Below are 17,903 nucleotides of genomic sequence, written 5' to 3'. Positions count from 1 at the left end.
ATCAAAACAACATTTGATACAAAAAATTTAACAATACTTTTAGATATTTGGATGATATATTGGCTCTAAATAATGACGACTTCAGTATGTATACTAAAGAAATTTATCCTGTAGAACTTACTTTAAATAAAGCTAATGATAACAATGACCACTGCCCTTTCCTCGATCTTGATATCTATATCATAAACGGGAAGCTTAATACAAAAATTTATGATAAAAGAGATGATTTTTCATTTCCTATTGTTAATTATCCATTTTTAGATGGTGACGTTCCCTTGTCACCATCTTATGGTGTTTATATATCTCAACTTGTACGATTCGCTCGTGTATGTAACAATGTATTAGATTTTAGCGAGAGAAATTTATGTATTACTGAAAAATTATTACACCAGGGTTTTCGATATCACAAACTGGTCAAAACATTTACTAAATTTTATCACCGGTATAAGGAAATAATTCGTAAATATAACTCAACATGCAGACATCTTATACGTTCAGGTATTTCACATCCAAAATTTTATGGAAATATTCTTTATAAAGCACAAAAATGTCAGTATTCTCCTCAGAAACTAACAAAACCTTTAAATAGACTTATTAAAAGGGGATATAGTTACGATACTGTTGTCAGGTCATTAAAGATTGCATATTTTGGCTTTAACATTGATTCACTGATAGGGTCTTTGCATCGGAACTAAACACATTTATTTCTAAAAAAACAGTTGTTGGCATGACACGGGTTATGTTCTTCTCATATATTTTATGATAGTATGATACTAAACCCCTAACGGGAGGGATTGTACCTGATATTCATATGATGAAGACATAATCTTTCAATCAGTTTAATTGAGGTCTGGAGCTGGCATGTCAGTTAACTGCTAGTAGTCTGTTGTTATTTATGTATTATTGTCATTTTATTTATTTTCTTTTGTTACATCTTTTGATATCAGACTCGGACTTCTCTTGAACTGAATTTTAATGTGCGTATTGTTATTCTTTTACTTTTCTACATTGGCTAGAGGTATAGGGGGAGGGTTGAGATCTCATAAACATGTTTAACCCCGCCGCAATTTTGCGCCTGTCCCAAGTCAGGAGCCTCTGGCCTTTGTTAGTCTTGTATGATTTTAAATTTTAGTTTCTTGTGTATAATTCGGAGTTTAGTATGACGTCCATTATCACTGTACTATTATGCATATTTTAGGGGCCAGCTGAAGGACACCTACGGGTGCGGGAATTCTCGCTACATTGAAGACCCATTGGTTGCCTTCGGCTGTTGTTTGCTCTATGGTCGGGTGGTTGTCGCTTTGACATATTCACCATTTCCTTTCTCAATTTTATTTCATGTAGTTTTCAGTAACCAAGATTACTCATAGGTTAATACTTTCAATTTACTGTACAAGTACTTAAGGGCATACGATACAGTTTTGATTCTGTATTTACAAGTTCGTGAAAATTTGCATATAGGCTATTTTTTACCTGATTAATTCAAATATGTAATAAAAAATATACCTTTATGTGCTACTTTTTGAGTAAAATGAGGTCGAAATTTTGTATATTTGCTCAAAATTCAGATTTGTGGTCGTAATTTCTTTTTCGAAAGAAAGACATAACTTTTTTGTTATAAAAGATAAACACAAATTGTTTTTTTGTTAAATAATCGGTAATTTCTGTATTCTATAACTATCCTAAAAAATAATGCATTTTTAATTCAGAAATAACTCATATTTATCAATTGTTCATGAATTGAGGAAAATACATCATTTTTTGCTGCATGTTTATCAAAATTAGAAAAAAACCTCTATTTACAGTTTTATAAAATTTGGGTCACATAATCTCCCTGCAAAATGAATCAAATTACTGTTTTGAAAAATAGGGGTCCATGAACTCGTTTTCAAATTAAATCAGTTTAAATGATAAAAATCAGTCGAAAAATGCATCTTTTCTCGATATGTCACAGTTTGACGTCGCGAAAATAACATTTTACGTTAGCAACGTCATTACCTCAACTGTAACTGTATCGTATGCCCTTAAATTCGTGGGTGTCAGTTTTTGTGGTTTTAGTAAACGTTACATATTCGTGTGTTTTTAGCTCACCTGGCCCGAAACTTTTACAAAAATCTTCTCCTCTGAAACTGCTGGGCCAAATTTAACCAAACATGGCCAAAATCATTATTAGGGTATCTAGTTTGAAATTGTGTCCGGTGACTCGGCCAAGCAACCAAGATGGCCGCCATGACTAAAAATAGAACATAGGGGTAAAATGCAGTTTTTTGCTTATAACTCAAAAACCAAAGCATTTAGAGCAAATCTGACAGGGTGAAATTGTTAATCAGGTCAAGATCTATCTGCCCTACAATTTTGAGATGAACCCGTTGATAGGTTGCTGCCCCTGAATTAGTAATTTTAAGGAAATTTTGCTGTTTTTGGTTATTATCGTGAATATTATCATAGATAGAGATAAACTGTAAACAGCAAAAATGTTCAGTAAAGTAAGATCTACAAATAACAAAATGGTCTGTTGACCCCTTTAGGAGTTATTGCCCTTTATAGTCAATTTTTAACCATTTTTCGTAAATCTTAGTCATCTTTTACAAAAATCTTCTCCTCTGAAACTACTGGGCCAAATTAAACCAAACTTGGCCACAATTATCATTGGGGTATCTAGTTTAAAAATTGTGTCCGGTGACCCGGCCAACCAACCAAGATGGCCGCCATGGATAAAAATAGAACATAGGGGTGAAATGTAGATTTTGGCTGTTAACTCTGAAACCGCAGCCTTTAGAACAAATCTGACATGGAGTAAAATTGTTTATCAGGTCAAGATCTATCTGCCCTGAAATTTTCAGATGAATCTGACAACCCGTTGTTGGGTTGCTGCTCCTGAATTGGTAATTTTAAGGAAATTTTGCTGTTTTTGGTTTATTATCTTGAATATTATTATAGATAGAGATAAACTGTAAACATCAATAATGTTAAGCAAAGTAAGATTTACAAATAAGTCAACATGACGGAAATGGTCAATTGACCCCTAAGGAGTTATTGTCTTTTATAGTCAATTTTTAACAATTTTCATAAAATTTGCAAATTTTAACTAACATTTTCCACTGAAACTACTGGGCCAAGTTCATTATAGATAGAGATAATTGTAAGCAGCAAGCATGTGCAGTAAAGTAAGATGTACAAACACATCACCATCACCAAAACACAATTTTGTCATGAATCCATCTGCTTCCTTTGTTTAATATTCACATAGACCAAGGTGAGCGACACAGGCTCTTTAGAGCCTCTAGTTATATTCGTGGACATCAGTTTTCTGAGAGAAACAAATTGAGTGAAGAATTGAAGCCATCAGAAACGAGGATTCCTTTTAATAACAATAATTATGTTGTTTCATAATGATTTGTATTCATTAAAAAGTAAGGTGTTCATTTTCACTTACTGGGGTGTCTTTAAAAAATTGCAACATTCAACAAATTTGAAATAAAATATCTGCTTTCATCTGCGATTACCAATTGTCCTGATTGTAGAAAATCGCTTAGTAAACATTTGAATTGTTGCACACGTGTAATTGTAACGGTTTATTTCTTCCTCTGTGATATTTTATCCTGAGGCCCGGTAATTTTTTTCCAGGCATGGTATTTTACAGGTTGATTTTTTCCAGAGGAGTGAAAATCTATCTGTGTTATGCGGATAGTATGTACTGGTATATATTTGCCGTACTATATTTCACAGAACCGTGTGAAATAGAGTCTCATTAACTACAATGTAAGTTACTCACAATCAATATATACCTGACTATAATTATAAAATGTTTCACAAAGGTAGAACAAATTTGCATAATTTATTAAAGGGAGGTAATTATGAGCAATTTAAATTTTAAAGATATTATAATTAATATAATATATATTTCTGAATCTATTTCATAGTGAAATTTTTCCTTGAATCTTATTTTTTATATATTCATTTATATAAAAAGATGACTTACAACTTGATTTAATAAGACAGATAACATTTCACACATACTATCCAGCTGTTAAACATGCTTTTGTTCCAATATATTGTTATGCTATGATTCATCTGATTTCCATATAATCAACAACTATATCTCTGTTCCCAGACAAAACTATTTATATAGTTAAAAATATCATCATAATCAAATTCTTCTATTACTGTTAACAGTAGTTATGCAACTATATTTCTACCTTACTTTTAAATTTATATTTGTACTGAGATCTGAAAACAACTCACTTTTCACTAGCCTTATTTAATCATGATATTATTTTCACAATTACGATCTTTGAAATTACTTCTGGTTTTCTTCCCTATGTTTCATGATAATTTTCTTTTTAAAAGGATGATATTGACTTGAATATTTCAGGAAATTTTTTCAATGATAATTTGTGAAATTATTTCCCATTATAATACATTTTTTGTTAACAATTTTGCTTTATTTCAAATACACTATTATTATTTCATAGTATTTTTAAAGGATAAGTTTTTTCTAATAACTATTCAATAAGTTAACTACCCAGATAGAATTTCACGACAAAGGAAAAAATATCCCAGGGAAATATTTTCCTCCGGATAAAAAAATAACAACAACTACTGTGACATTTTTTCCTCCGGATCAAATTTCACCCGGATATAATTTTGCTTTACATAATCAGAAGTGATGACACTAATTAATCCGAGATCGAGTGATCAACGGATTAAAGACTATCAAAAGTGATAATTCTTGAATTGAAAATTAATTCTGATCAAAAGCAAGCCCAGCATGAAATTATTACTTTCTGTGTGAGAAGTATCATGATATTTACAAAATGAACACTTCGTCATAGCATATCATCACCAGAAATCTGACTTTCATCGATCAAATATATTTGTATACGTCTAAAGATTAGAAGTCGTAAAGTTTAAAGATTAAATATACATGATAATGTATAATTCTGCCTGCAGTGGCAGTCCATAGTGCATTTGTCGATATTCGATTTATTCTCTAAATCTAATGGCATGCCCGTACCCATGTAGTCAAACCATGTCTTGATTTGGACAACAGTGATTATATTAAGTTGGACATTTAAATTCGTGGATAAAGTCATCCATAAAAACCTGGCAAATTGGTTCCCAACGAATAAAAGAACTTTCACAGTATTTGTTTTTGTGCATAGTTTGTTTTCTGTGGTATGCAGTGACACAACTGTCCAGGTTAGGAGAGAATGGAACGCGCACACACATGTCTTATACTGCCACATTTTTTATTTGCATGTCCAAAGTCTGGAGCATGTAATCCAGTGATCGTCGTTTATTGCTATCATTTTTCTTAGTTTATTTTTTATTGTAAAGCATAAATCATGCTGTTGGTTTTCTATAAAGTTTGATTTTCACAGTATGGAATGCCAGGACCTTTGATATCTTTTATACCATGTAAACGGTACGGGTATTGCTATTTGTAGAAGGCCTTGCAGTAACTTATGAACTTAGTTGTTAATATTCTCATTTTGTGATTTCTGGTGGATAGTTGTCGCATTGACAGTCATAACACATCACCTTATTTTACACTGTATTAGATGCATAGTATTAAAATAGTTTTCGATGACCATTTCAATCAATGTTCTTGGGAAATGTTAAACTATAATTATTAATGACAGTTTTTGTTTTCTATATTTAGCTAATCGTCACCAGTTTCAATGTATGAAAATTTGCACTTAACTAATGTTAATTCGAAATATTCATTGTTCTAGAAGCTGTTAGATCTTGAATGCAGCTTTTTCTTTATCGCAGTATTAAGATCTACATTGAACTGAATTTCAGTACAAGTTTATTCTATAAAAATCATTTTAAATAAATAGTTTTTATAACTGATATAACAATACAATAATTAGAAAAACAAATATGAAATTATGACATTAAAGTGTCAAATTTATACCGACGTTCAATGCTATTGCTTTAGGGGGAAAAGCAATTTATTTTACCGTTAAAGATTTACTTAGGTTATAGTAACTGCTAAAGACATTTAACCCTTTATATAAACGTTTGTAATTATTTTTCCATTCTTTATAAATATTTATTTCAATCTCTGCGTGAGCAATGGTCTGTGTTGTACATGGATTGATGCAGTGTCGGCTATTTGTTATGTTTACTTTAACAAGTTAAGTAAATGAATGAATATAAAACGAATTACATGGGCTGATCATTCTAAAGAAATTGGTTATGTTTAGTAGATAAATCGTGGGTTAATATATCAAATGACTAGATTTAGATATGATTTGATATCTTTACTGAAATCTACTTCTTTGATGGTCAGTGTGTTTGTAAAGAGATAAGGCAGCGATAACAATTTCACGAACATGCTTAATTAATTAATTGTCATTGGAATAAAAATACAAATCGCCGAAATAACATTGATAAACTACGAAAGAATATTAGGCTTAGTGCCTCACACCTCAACGAATTGATCAATTTAAAAATCTAAATATTTCGTATTTGATTTTACGGTAATTTAAATCTTTTAACAGGTGCAAGAATTGTATATAAGTACGCTATGAAAAAATATTCCGTTATATAGCTAATGGAAGTGTGGAAAAGGATAATTGAGTTAGTTTTACCGGGCGTCGCAGTACGGTGTCAATTATAAACTTCACTTACTGAGCAGAACTTATTATACTGGTTATATAAGTACCTCGAACAGCAATTCGGTTGGACGTATTCAACGTTAATGGTAAGCTTATTTTATTATATGTTTTAAATGTTTTGACCTGAATATCAATTATATGGTAATTTTTATAAATTTCCTGTTTATCAAACTTTGAATTTTTCGAAAAACTAAGGATTTTCTTACCCCAGGAATAGATTACCTTAGTCGTATTTGGCACAAGTTTTTGGAATTTTGGGTCCTCAATGTTCTTCAAATTTGTACTGTTTGGCTTTATAACTATTTTAATCTTAGCGTCACTGATGAGTCTTATGTAGACGAAAAGCGCGTCTGGCGTTTTAAATTATAATCCTGGTACCTTTGATTACTGTTTATGTTGGTATATACGCATATTTCGTACAAAACTATAAGCCTGATATCTTAGATGAGTTTATTCTATTTTCTTACGACAAGACTAGTTAAACTCGGATATTTTGATAGGGAGTGTACTTATTTTAATTTCAGGTACGGATTTGTCAATAGATGTTTTACTAGAGATGGTTCTTAATTATTCGATGTCTGAATCCTTCAACGCTCTTAGAACTATTAGAAGTGATAATTTTGCTTTGCCTAAGGATCTGTTCATAACAAACTGACATACTTTTACTATAGGTACCGCAGTTTTTGGACTCTGGTTACCCGAGTTCACTATCCGCCCAGCAACCACTAACTTGCATCATTTCTGTTATAACTTTTTGTGCTTTTCAATAATAAAATCATGTAATTATGCTCCAGATAACTAAGGTTGCTCTTATGTTTTGCATTTTTTCATTGATGTATTTGACTTTGTAACCGATTATGGCTATGCAAGAAAAATAGACTGTGTCAACTAAAATTAGTGTCGCATAGTGTAATGAAGCATAGTTACAATCTGCAAGCAGATAATTTTACTTTGTTGTAGGTTATTGGATTTTACTTTCATGACGTTTAATGTTAGAATTTACTAGATTTTTATAATAGACTTTTTTATTTATCAAATATTGATAAATGTATATTCTTCCATTTTGACAATGATTATTAAAGCCATATGATCTGCAAAGTATGCATGCAATGGTGTAGTATTCCTATAAATTGCGTCCCCAGGGCTAGTCATTTTACATTTATTTATAATATTTGATTTAAATTGTTAAAGTCGTATTTGTATTATCAATGCGTACATTCAATGATATATAATTATAAAGCGTGCATACAAATAACACCATTATTTCCAATTCAAACTCTTAAAAATTGCATAAATACAATATTTTAATTTTCAAAGGTATTAGTATACAAACAATAATTGACTAATAAGTGTCAAAATTGTTTAAATTGCTTAGCTGGATTTTCTTTAAAGTGCACAAAGTATAAGCGTCTATAACTTTTTGAAATATTTTCCACAAGTATAATAGGGCATTTAATGATGAGACTCATTTAAATCACATTGTACTTTATTATCTGGATTCCTTGAGAAAAAAAAAGTTAAAATAAAAAACCGAACTCTAAGGCAAAGTTCTAAAGAAAAAGTTTTATTTATATTTGTTAATATATGTAAATTTGATTTAACCTTTAACCATCTCGTTGTGAAGTGACATTTGCTTACTTGCTTTGATTCATTTGTTTCTCAAATAATAGCTGTTCATACAAACCGTCACTATCAGGAGTTCTCCCATTTAGGTACGAGTTCGCGTTGTTAACTTCTGTTTATATTTAAAAAATGTCTAATGTAGAATGTGTACCCAGCCAACCTCATGTTATAATTGAAACATCCACTGGGATGAGGAAAATCTAGTTGTTTTTCTTTTTATATACTATTAATTACGGATTTGTCTTTTCATAGTTTTTTAAGGTTCATCAGAACAAACAAACAAAAATGACTGTATTTACATGTCAAAAGCTACTCCCAGGACAGACTTGCCTGTCCAGTTTGGAAAATTTATATAAAAGTTGTGTTTTGTGTTTCAGAAAGATAAAATCTTTTTTTGATTTTGAAGGTTTTTTTTCTTTATGCAGAAAGTGTAAAAATGAACTAAGTTGTGATGCAAGTTTGAGATGCTACCTCTCAGGTTAAGCTGTATTATATCGTATTGATTGACATGGACATGGGTATCTAGACTATACAACTGATATGATTTTACTGAGTGAACAGTATCAAAGTAATTCAGGTGTTTGTTTATTTTTACACCTTCTGCAGAAAGGAAAAAAATGCCAATCAAAAACCAAAAAAGATTATATCTTTCTAAAACACAAAATGCATTTAACCTATATATATATCTAGTGGATACCAGTCCTTCAAACTTTATAAACTGGAAAGGTAAGTTTGTGCTCAGAGTAGTTTTTGACGTGTAAATACAGCCATATTTGTCCGTTTGTTATGATGAAACTTAAAGAATGTATAATGGAGAAGACTTCATAAGTATGATTTTGTCTAATCCATTTTGCTTCAATTCAGCAAATAAAATATGTTTAAACTAAAGAATGTACGAGTCATTTAGTTCTCTTTATTGTCTCATATTTTCGCATAACGCTTTTGAAAGATACCCATTAAATAAGGAAATTATTTACATAAAAATAGGCCTTTCCAACTAAAAATCATTTCAGACCTCAAATATGTTTATAATAAGGTCAGTTTGGCAAACCTCAAAATATAAGTGTTAATAATCTTGACATTTGCCTTTTCCATTCTCAAATTTATTGAGATGCTGTTTGTAACCCTAAATATTTGGTAGTCGCAAGTTTCTGTGGTATTTTATTATTCCGAATCATTTTTTGATAACTCAAACATGTAAATTTAACTTGATTATAGGCCGCAAGCTTCATCCTAGGTTATGATTTTCATTAGTAAACGATAACTCCGAGTTTGGTCACTTTAATCTAAGATAACATGTAATGAATCAAAATCGTTGGTCTCATGTATAAAGTTTGATTTGATGTCCATTCTCCTTTATTGTTTTCACCAACACACTAACATTTGAACCAACTGTCATAGTCGTCAGAGGTTTATCTGGCTATAAAACTACTTTAAATTCACCATTTTGTACGCAAAAAAATGCTTGCTCCAAGTTAGGAATATGCCAGTTGTTATCAACTCCTTTGATGTGTTTCAGCTTTTGACTTTGCTCGCTTTACAACACGATGATATATAATATATAGATATATTCAGTTAATAGAATCACCGTAATTTGTAATAAATAATAGGCGTAAAAAGACAACATTTAAATATAAATACTGCCAAGATGGTAACATTTATAAATCAAATTCCATAAAACTATGCGAAGTGCCAGCGCAATAAAAGCTGTTAATCAAATAACAAACAGTTGGTTGCATGATCAGTTACATTTTCTCAATATCAATGGTGTTCAATTTAATGAAAAAACGTTTCGGTTACTTTAAGGGATGATTTAGCACAAACTAATAGTTCAAAGTTGCACATAAATGGAAATACGATCAGATAAGGCAGGACTTTTTATCAATCTATATCTAATTGATAGGTAATTTCATGAGATAATCAATTGCATATGTATACAAAATAAAGATATTTATATTGATAACATGCTAGATAAATATTCGGTTCGTTGAATTAAAACTAAATTGATAGAATTACACACCATATATGTATGCACCAGGTTCTATACTGTCTTTATATTTGCCAAAATGATTATTTTCAAAATGAATTTTTCATGGAATACATTCAAGTAATGTTACTAAAGATAAGTGTATGATCGAATTTGAGTGTTTCAAATAACTAAGACAGACATGCATTATTAAGCTGTGCATATATTTGGATGGCAAACATAGAGCAGTTGTTTGTTATTAAAGCGATGTCAACATATCAATAGTTGAACTTTATATATTACGATTTAACCAAATTTGACCAGTTTTCATTTGCCAATCACATGCCTAGCATACAAAAAAGTAAACTACAAAAACTCCGAACTCCGAATAAAATTTTAAACCGAATGTCCCGAAGCAGAACCACATCAAACGAATGGATAACAACTGTCCTAGTCCTGTCTGCCATACAGGCATACAGGCATTATAAGCTAGATGTCTTTGATGAGTTTTTTTTTTTTATTTCTTTAAAGAAATAAGATAACCGTACAAATCAACCACAAAAAGGTGTATAACAGCAAAATTGTCATATAAATCACAGATATTCATAGGGTATATCAATGATATAGATTATTCCAAATTTATCAGGATCTGCTTACTGGTATAAAAAGGGATGTGAAATGATTGCCAATGAGACAGCTCTCCACAAGAAACCAAAATTAACAACTATAGATTACCGTACGGCCTTCAACGGTGCCTTTCTGCAGCGACAGAGATCATTGTATGATTAGCGAGCTCGTGTTGTGCAGTTCTAAGGTTTTGGGATATTGTTTTGTAGTCTTTTTGTTTTTGGATTTTTGGTTCTCTTTGATACAGTTTTGTCGGTTTATTTGTGGAATAACAGATTTTGATTTTCTATTTTGTATCTTCTGATTGTTTTTCTTTCTTTAGAAATAGAAAAACAGTAATTTCCACAGCAGAATTCATTTACTTTTGTAATCCTTCTTTTTTGGGGGTAAAAATCTTTTACTATCTATCTAGTATTTATATTATTCTACATTATGTTACATCTCATTCATTTCCTTTTACTTAGGTTTCGGCATCTATGAAATAACTATATTATAACAGAAAGGCTAGAACTAAATCTCCTTTATCCCATTCCTAATCTGAACCTCTACGGCCAAAATTCTGGACATTTGGTAACTCGCCTCTTCAAGGCTATTTACATCGACATACAATCATGATTCTAGAAACGTTATTAATTCCGCAACAACTTACAATATATTACCATTTGGTTGAACCTGCGTGTTGTTTTCATACTTCACAGGATCAGTCGATACCACTGTTAGTGGACAATCCGTTCCCGATAATTTCATTAGCTAAAGAGTATGCATTCAGCATATCATCAGAAAATTGTCCATTAATAAAATAAAAAATTATAAACAAACTTAGGTTCCAACTCCCTCAGTCAAAGTTGACTGGAGAAGAATTAAGCTTGTATTTAAGGTCATATTTTTATTAACAGCTATTCAACTGGTTTGGTTGTTCTTATAACCATTGGCTTTCAATTTTTCGATTTAAGCGTTCAGGGTGCAGGTAAATACAGGAATCCATCTTGGACGCATGTAGTTTATATGTTTCCCATCATATTATGCTTATCGAAAGTTTGATAACTATGTTTCAGAAAATACAGATGGGCATTTAAAATATCATATCAAAACAATGACTATCGTGATGATTTTCTGTTCTATTTTCAACGTACAATTTTTAGCAGTAAGAAGTTAAATCACAAAAATACTGAACTCCCAGGAAAATTCAAACGAAAATTACCTTATCTAAAGGCAAAATCAAAAGATCTAACACATCAAACGAATCGATAACAACTGTCATATTACTGATTTGGTACAGGCATTTTCTTGTATATACTTCTCGTAAAAGTGATGGGCATGTTCTCGTAATCATGTTGTAGATATTATGCTTTTATGTTGTATCTCCAAAGGGGTTCATACAATGCAGTGCTCATTCATAGCTTATCTCATGGACTTGGATATGCAAACTTACTTTGGTGTATTACCTACATATAGTAGAACACGTAATAAGCTCAGTAGTTTAAGAAAACAAATCATTTTTGATAATTATAGAACCAACGTGTTAAAATATTTTTTAACTTTTCAAATTACAAATAAAAAGATTTCATGGCATAATCACAGAACACCATAATAGAAGTTAAACTTCGAGTTCATTGTCCGTAACGTTTATGCTGCAAGACTTCATGCTTTTAATTATCTTTTAAATTATACGTTAAAAGAACATGCGACTCTTCTGGTATATAATAAATTATGTATGTAAAGCGTGATCAAAGGTATTATTTAAACCATTTCGTATTCTGTGATTTAATCTAATTTATATTAAGACACACGAACCTAAAATAACCAGTTCAGCACTGCATATGTCAAGCCAAATAAATTAGTTTTATCATCTGACTAAGATGGAGAACATTGATATACAAATGTCTTTTTGAAATAAAATCCCCTGTTATATCGATTTAATTCAAATCTTATATACTAGTACCCACTTCGATAGTTTGGTTTGATATTTTTGCAAACTTTGAAAAGAAAGCCAGTCAAAACCCTTATTTGGATGAAAATCTCATGGCCAATTGGTGAAAGGACTATGAGGGTCAAATAACCATTTTAAAAAACCGTTACACAGAAAATTTCAGATTGAGTCACTCAAACCCCACCAACAACGTCAAACAAAGATTTGGCAACGCGAACCTTTTTAAAATAGAAGAAAGAATTTAAAACATAAAGAGCAAACACGAACATTTCAATACCGTAACAGCCTTATAGAATTATATCGCTCTTATGATAATTTTAGATAATTCTGCTCCGTGTTTATACAGATCTTGAAATGTGAAATATCTATATTGAAATATCCCCATAAACAATTGTCTGAAATAGGAATTATACAGCATATAGTAAAAATACGAATACTTTAGTGGCTTATGTATGAGAGTCGGTGATAAACGTATTATAAATGTGAGAGGTATACGAAAAAATCAAATAACAAAAAAAACAAAAACAAAAACAAAACAAAAATCCGAAGGAAATTCAAAACGGTAAGTCCTTAATCAAAGGGCAAAATGAAATACTTAAATGCATCAAACGTATGGATAATAACTGTCATAATCTAAAAAAAAAATAAATAGAAAAAATTGAAAACAAGCTGAACTTCACGACAACATTACATAAAATTGTTCATAATTGCAAGGTGCCTCTCTGATTGTTTTGTTGTACTTCAGAAAAGAACCACCTTGCCATAACTTTCGCTATCACTCTAGATATTTATTACATTTCTATTTTATCAGTTATATAGCTAAATCACATTGTGGTTATATCTTATAAATGTGGAAAAGCCTTTGTTTAAATTTCACTCAATTTCACAAAAACTTCAATTTTGAATGATAACTTCCAACAACTGACATCATTAGTAGAACCTTGATAAACAAGTGACATTCAGAATTCTTTAAGTAACATATTGCTGACATTCGGATTTTTATCATAGAACAGGTGAAGCAATCAAAACATTCAATAAGATTTTAATTGTTACAGCAGAGAACATAATACCATCAATCATTTTGTATAATTGATGTTTATTGGATCTTTTGTTTTACTGATAAAGTGAATGTTCTTATATATATATATATATTATATTACAAAGGACTGTTGAAAATACGAAGCTGCATACAGTTGGAATATAGCTGTTTAATATGATGCAAAAAATGGTCTCTACATGGTGAAGTAATTTTTGAAAAATTATTTGCGAGATCTATCACGGACCTGATGTAAGACTAAATCTCTGTCCTTATCCAATCTTCCCTCTTTTCTTAACAAAGGCCAATTGATAAGCGGCAGAAAACAACACAATTTTTACAATGTTTAACCAAAACAAAAACCAACAGAGGTGTAGTTTATAAAATTTAAAATAACAAAAATACCGAACTCTAAGGAAAATTCAGAACTATAAATAGTAATTGAACAAAGATATGAAATCTTTAGACCACAATTTTTCAAACTATATTGTATACACATTTTCTATTTTTGGTGACACATGTTTTTGTTTGAATCGTACTAATTGTACTGTCTGACTTGTGATCTGTGTTGTTCTGGTCAAAAGTTTCCCTGCCAGTCTGCGATGGGATTAATTCATGGCGGTTGATAGACAGGTATGCAGGACAAAAAACATTGATTTGGTGACATCAAAACAAGACGGTTCTTGTTCGATATCTTTGATCTTCTTGATAATATAACCTTTTAATTAATTCTTTTGAATACGTGGTGTGCAATTGAGTAATTAAATGTTTATAAACATGCAGTTAAGATGCAAATCTAATATCATTTTTAACCTTTTGTGCAATATGCACCGAATAAAACTGCGATTAAATGTTTATTGTTTTATAAGTCATTATTGACATTAAGTAGATTAACCGCGATAACTAGTAGTTATTAACGTTGTATAATGTATAGTACAATGATCGTCTGGCTAAGAATGAACTGTTACTGCTGATCGTTTTTGGAAAACATTACTTGCAGTATTAAGAGGTAAAGTACATATTTTGATTTTTTTAAAAGAAATTTAAGGAAAACGTCGAAAACAACTTGTTGAGTTAAGTTTCTACTATTTGTCCGTATATTGATGCGCTCTTTTTTGCCTTGTTTTTCATAAGCAATTAAGAATGTCAGAAAGTATGTATTTCAATAAGACTAGAACACACCCGTGATATCGCGGGTCCATGACTGAATTAAAGTATATAACTTTGCGCAAGCCTTATTTTAGTATTAGTATAGTCATCTGATAAAGTCATGCCGATTATAAGATACACAGTTTTCTCTGCTTTCAGATCTTTCTGTTTGAACCCGTCGAACTGGAACTTATCAATTATTGGTAATATTAATTATCTGGAAAACAAAAGGTCCTGGAATGGAGTATTTTTTAATCAACAGCATTGTCCTATATTAGTTATAAATAAAGTTGAATTCTTTGATTCACTGTTTTACGTCATGCCCGCTAACAAATTGAAAACTGTACCAATACGCCTTATTTTAAGTCCAGATTTTTAGTATTCGTATTGTTATCTAAGAAAGTCTTACTGATTAAAATACTACAATAGGTAACAATTTGACAATTTAGTAGTGTCAACCCTGTGATTATAACCCGTGTATATAGCATATTAATCCTGAATACACCGTTTGGTGGTGCGCCTGCCAGATGCAGAACGTACAGATGAGGTAATAGGTAACAGGTGAATATACTATTGGTATCGGTATCGGACTCGACCCGGAATTTCTTAATTATTGGCAATATTAATTACGTGGGAAACAAAAGGGCCTGGAGTGGTGTAATTTTTAATCTACACCTTTGTACTATATTAGTTATATATAAAGTTGATTTCTTTGATTCGTCGTTTTTACGTGATGACGGCTGACAAATTGGACCTTGTCATTTTAGTATTATAGATGTACAGTATACAAATTTATATTATCTAGGGTCAGTGAACTAATATCAATATTTTTCTAACGTATTCTTCTGTTATTCCCTTTTTATTTATTCTAAGGGTAATTCATTTTTTTTTTGGAAATGATGTTAAAGATAATACTGTTATTCTCACATGGAAAAATGTATTCGTCTAATTTTATTGTAGACTTGGTAAATCAGTAAATAAAGTATATGATGATGCATTGTTCTTTAAAAAAAATATCTACCATTAGAATGCACTTTCGATATTCTATCACACGATGGATATGTAACCATCTTAAGTTTCCGAAATAACTGTCATATAAAAAAGACAGATGTGGTATGATTGTCAATGAGACAACTCTCCACAAGAGACCAAAATGACACAGAAATTAACATCTATAGCTCACCGTACGGCCTTCAACAATGAGCAAAGCCCATACCGCATAGTCAGCTTTAAAAGGCCCCGAAATGACAATGTAAAACAATTCAAACGAGAAAACTAACGGCCTTATTTATTTAAAAAAAAGGAACGAAAAACAAATATGTAGCACATAAACAAACGATACCCACTGAATTACAGGCTTCTTGGGACAGGGACATACATACATAATGTGGCGGGGTTAAACATGTTTGCGGGTTCCCAATCCTCTCCATAACCTGGGACAGTGGTTTAACAGTATAGTATAAGAACGATCTATAAAAAGCAGTTGAAAAAGGCTTAGTGACCAGAAAAATCCTTGCTGTGTGCTTTTATACAATGAAGTTTTGTAAACATTAGCATGTAAAATTCGTTGAACTCCCCCTATAGAACAGCGGTTTTCAGTAGTGGTATTTAATATTATTTAGTAAACGATCTATTGGTATAGTTAATGATTGTAAACGATACATTGAACCAATTTGAGAACCATATCTTCTGTTTGTTAAGAATATGACATAGAATTATCAATTGCGATTTTGAGCAAAAATTCATTTTCAAATCACGGATGAGTACACGATATTCAAAAGGCAATCCACCATTTGTATCATTTAGCTGACATCTTGAAATGACCGCTTCAATAGCGAAATCATATTCAGTTTGCTCTTTACTTGAAAGTTGCTCACACAGAGGCGGTGTGATACAAACAAACACAATTGGAATATTGTAGTTGATATATAATCATGACTTTGATATTTGAAAACTTTTGTTTGATTTCAAGCACCTGAATTTTCTGTCATGAGGTAGACCATATATTCACTGAAGATTAAATGAACTGAATGGGAGTTGAACTATTTTAATAAATGTATTTTTTTATTCATTGCAACTGCATCAATATTGGATAAGTTTTTGCATCTAAATATATATCATGATTATTTGTGGCACCAAGTAATTGGTATATATTTACTTTTTGTGGGAATCATATCTGACAGTGCATACTTAATACTATTGCCTATTACTGCGAATAAAGTATATGCCTGTAAGAGGATGTTCTAAATACGAGAACAACCTGCACAATCTGAACTATATCTCTTTCAGTTTAAGCCATGTGTTTTTTCTAAAAATCCGTGATGTTGTTCCTTTAGTATTATCGATATTTGTAATGTTCGTCTGTCCCAACTTTTTATGATTAAACTGCAAGTAAGAACTACGACACAGACCACATCTTGTGGTATTTGGCACTTCGAGATGGGCCAAACAATGTTGTCATATGCTGTCTAACCGGACCCCAGACGTATGCATTGATATTGGTCAAATAACATTTAAGATTCCAATGGTATTGCTTAAGATATTCAATTCGACAATTATTGTCTCTTCAGTGATGCCAAAGATATTCGAATGTCCAAAACCTGATACAAATATTGAAGAACTGATAACACCAAAGAGAATCAAAAGTAACATCTAAAACTGGACAATGAATCTCAACTATGCATTAGGGATTATACATAGCCCTGTTGAAATTATTTTGAAATCTTTTAACAGCAATTTTGAATAAAACAATATCTGTATCGTATCAAAGCTTCTGGTGCGGTATCTTCTTCGGGGATTATCACTCTATAAGTAGCGTATCGCTAATACCATTAACGGTACCAAATCTTATTGCACGAACTACTTATTTCGACAATTAATATCTGGAGCTGTAGGAAAAAATTAAATTGAGCTGATAAAACTTCAATAGAAATCAAATTTACA

The 17,903-nt window shown here is 31.1% G+C and overlaps 1 protein-coding gene across 2 annotated transcripts in view; it reads left to right on the top strand.

Annotated features, from left to right (window-relative positions):
- The first annotated feature begins 6,203 nt into the window (after positions 1-6,203).
- LOC143071599 (neuronal acetylcholine receptor subunit alpha-10-like) overlaps positions 6,204-17,903 on the top strand; it is a 43,043-nt gene continuing 31,343 nt past the window's right edge. The window contains exon 1 of one of the 2 annotated variants that reach the window (XM_076246011.1): positions 6,204-6,715. The gene's annotated coding sequence lies outside the window, so the exon portion shown is untranslated. Of the gene's footprint in view, positions 6,716-14,711; positions 14,821-17,903 lie in introns of those variants that run through there. The other variant, XM_076246014.1, reaches the window with a different exon arrangement.

The sequence above is a fragment of the Mytilus galloprovincialis genome, chromosome 4 (genome assembly GCF_965363235.1).
Source record: "Mytilus galloprovincialis chromosome 4, xbMytGall1.hap1.1, whole genome shotgun sequence".
NCBI lineage: Eukaryota > Metazoa > Mollusca > Bivalvia > Mytilida > Mytilidae > Mytilus > Mytilus galloprovincialis.
This window is presented reverse-complemented; position numbering and strand designations above follow the sequence as displayed.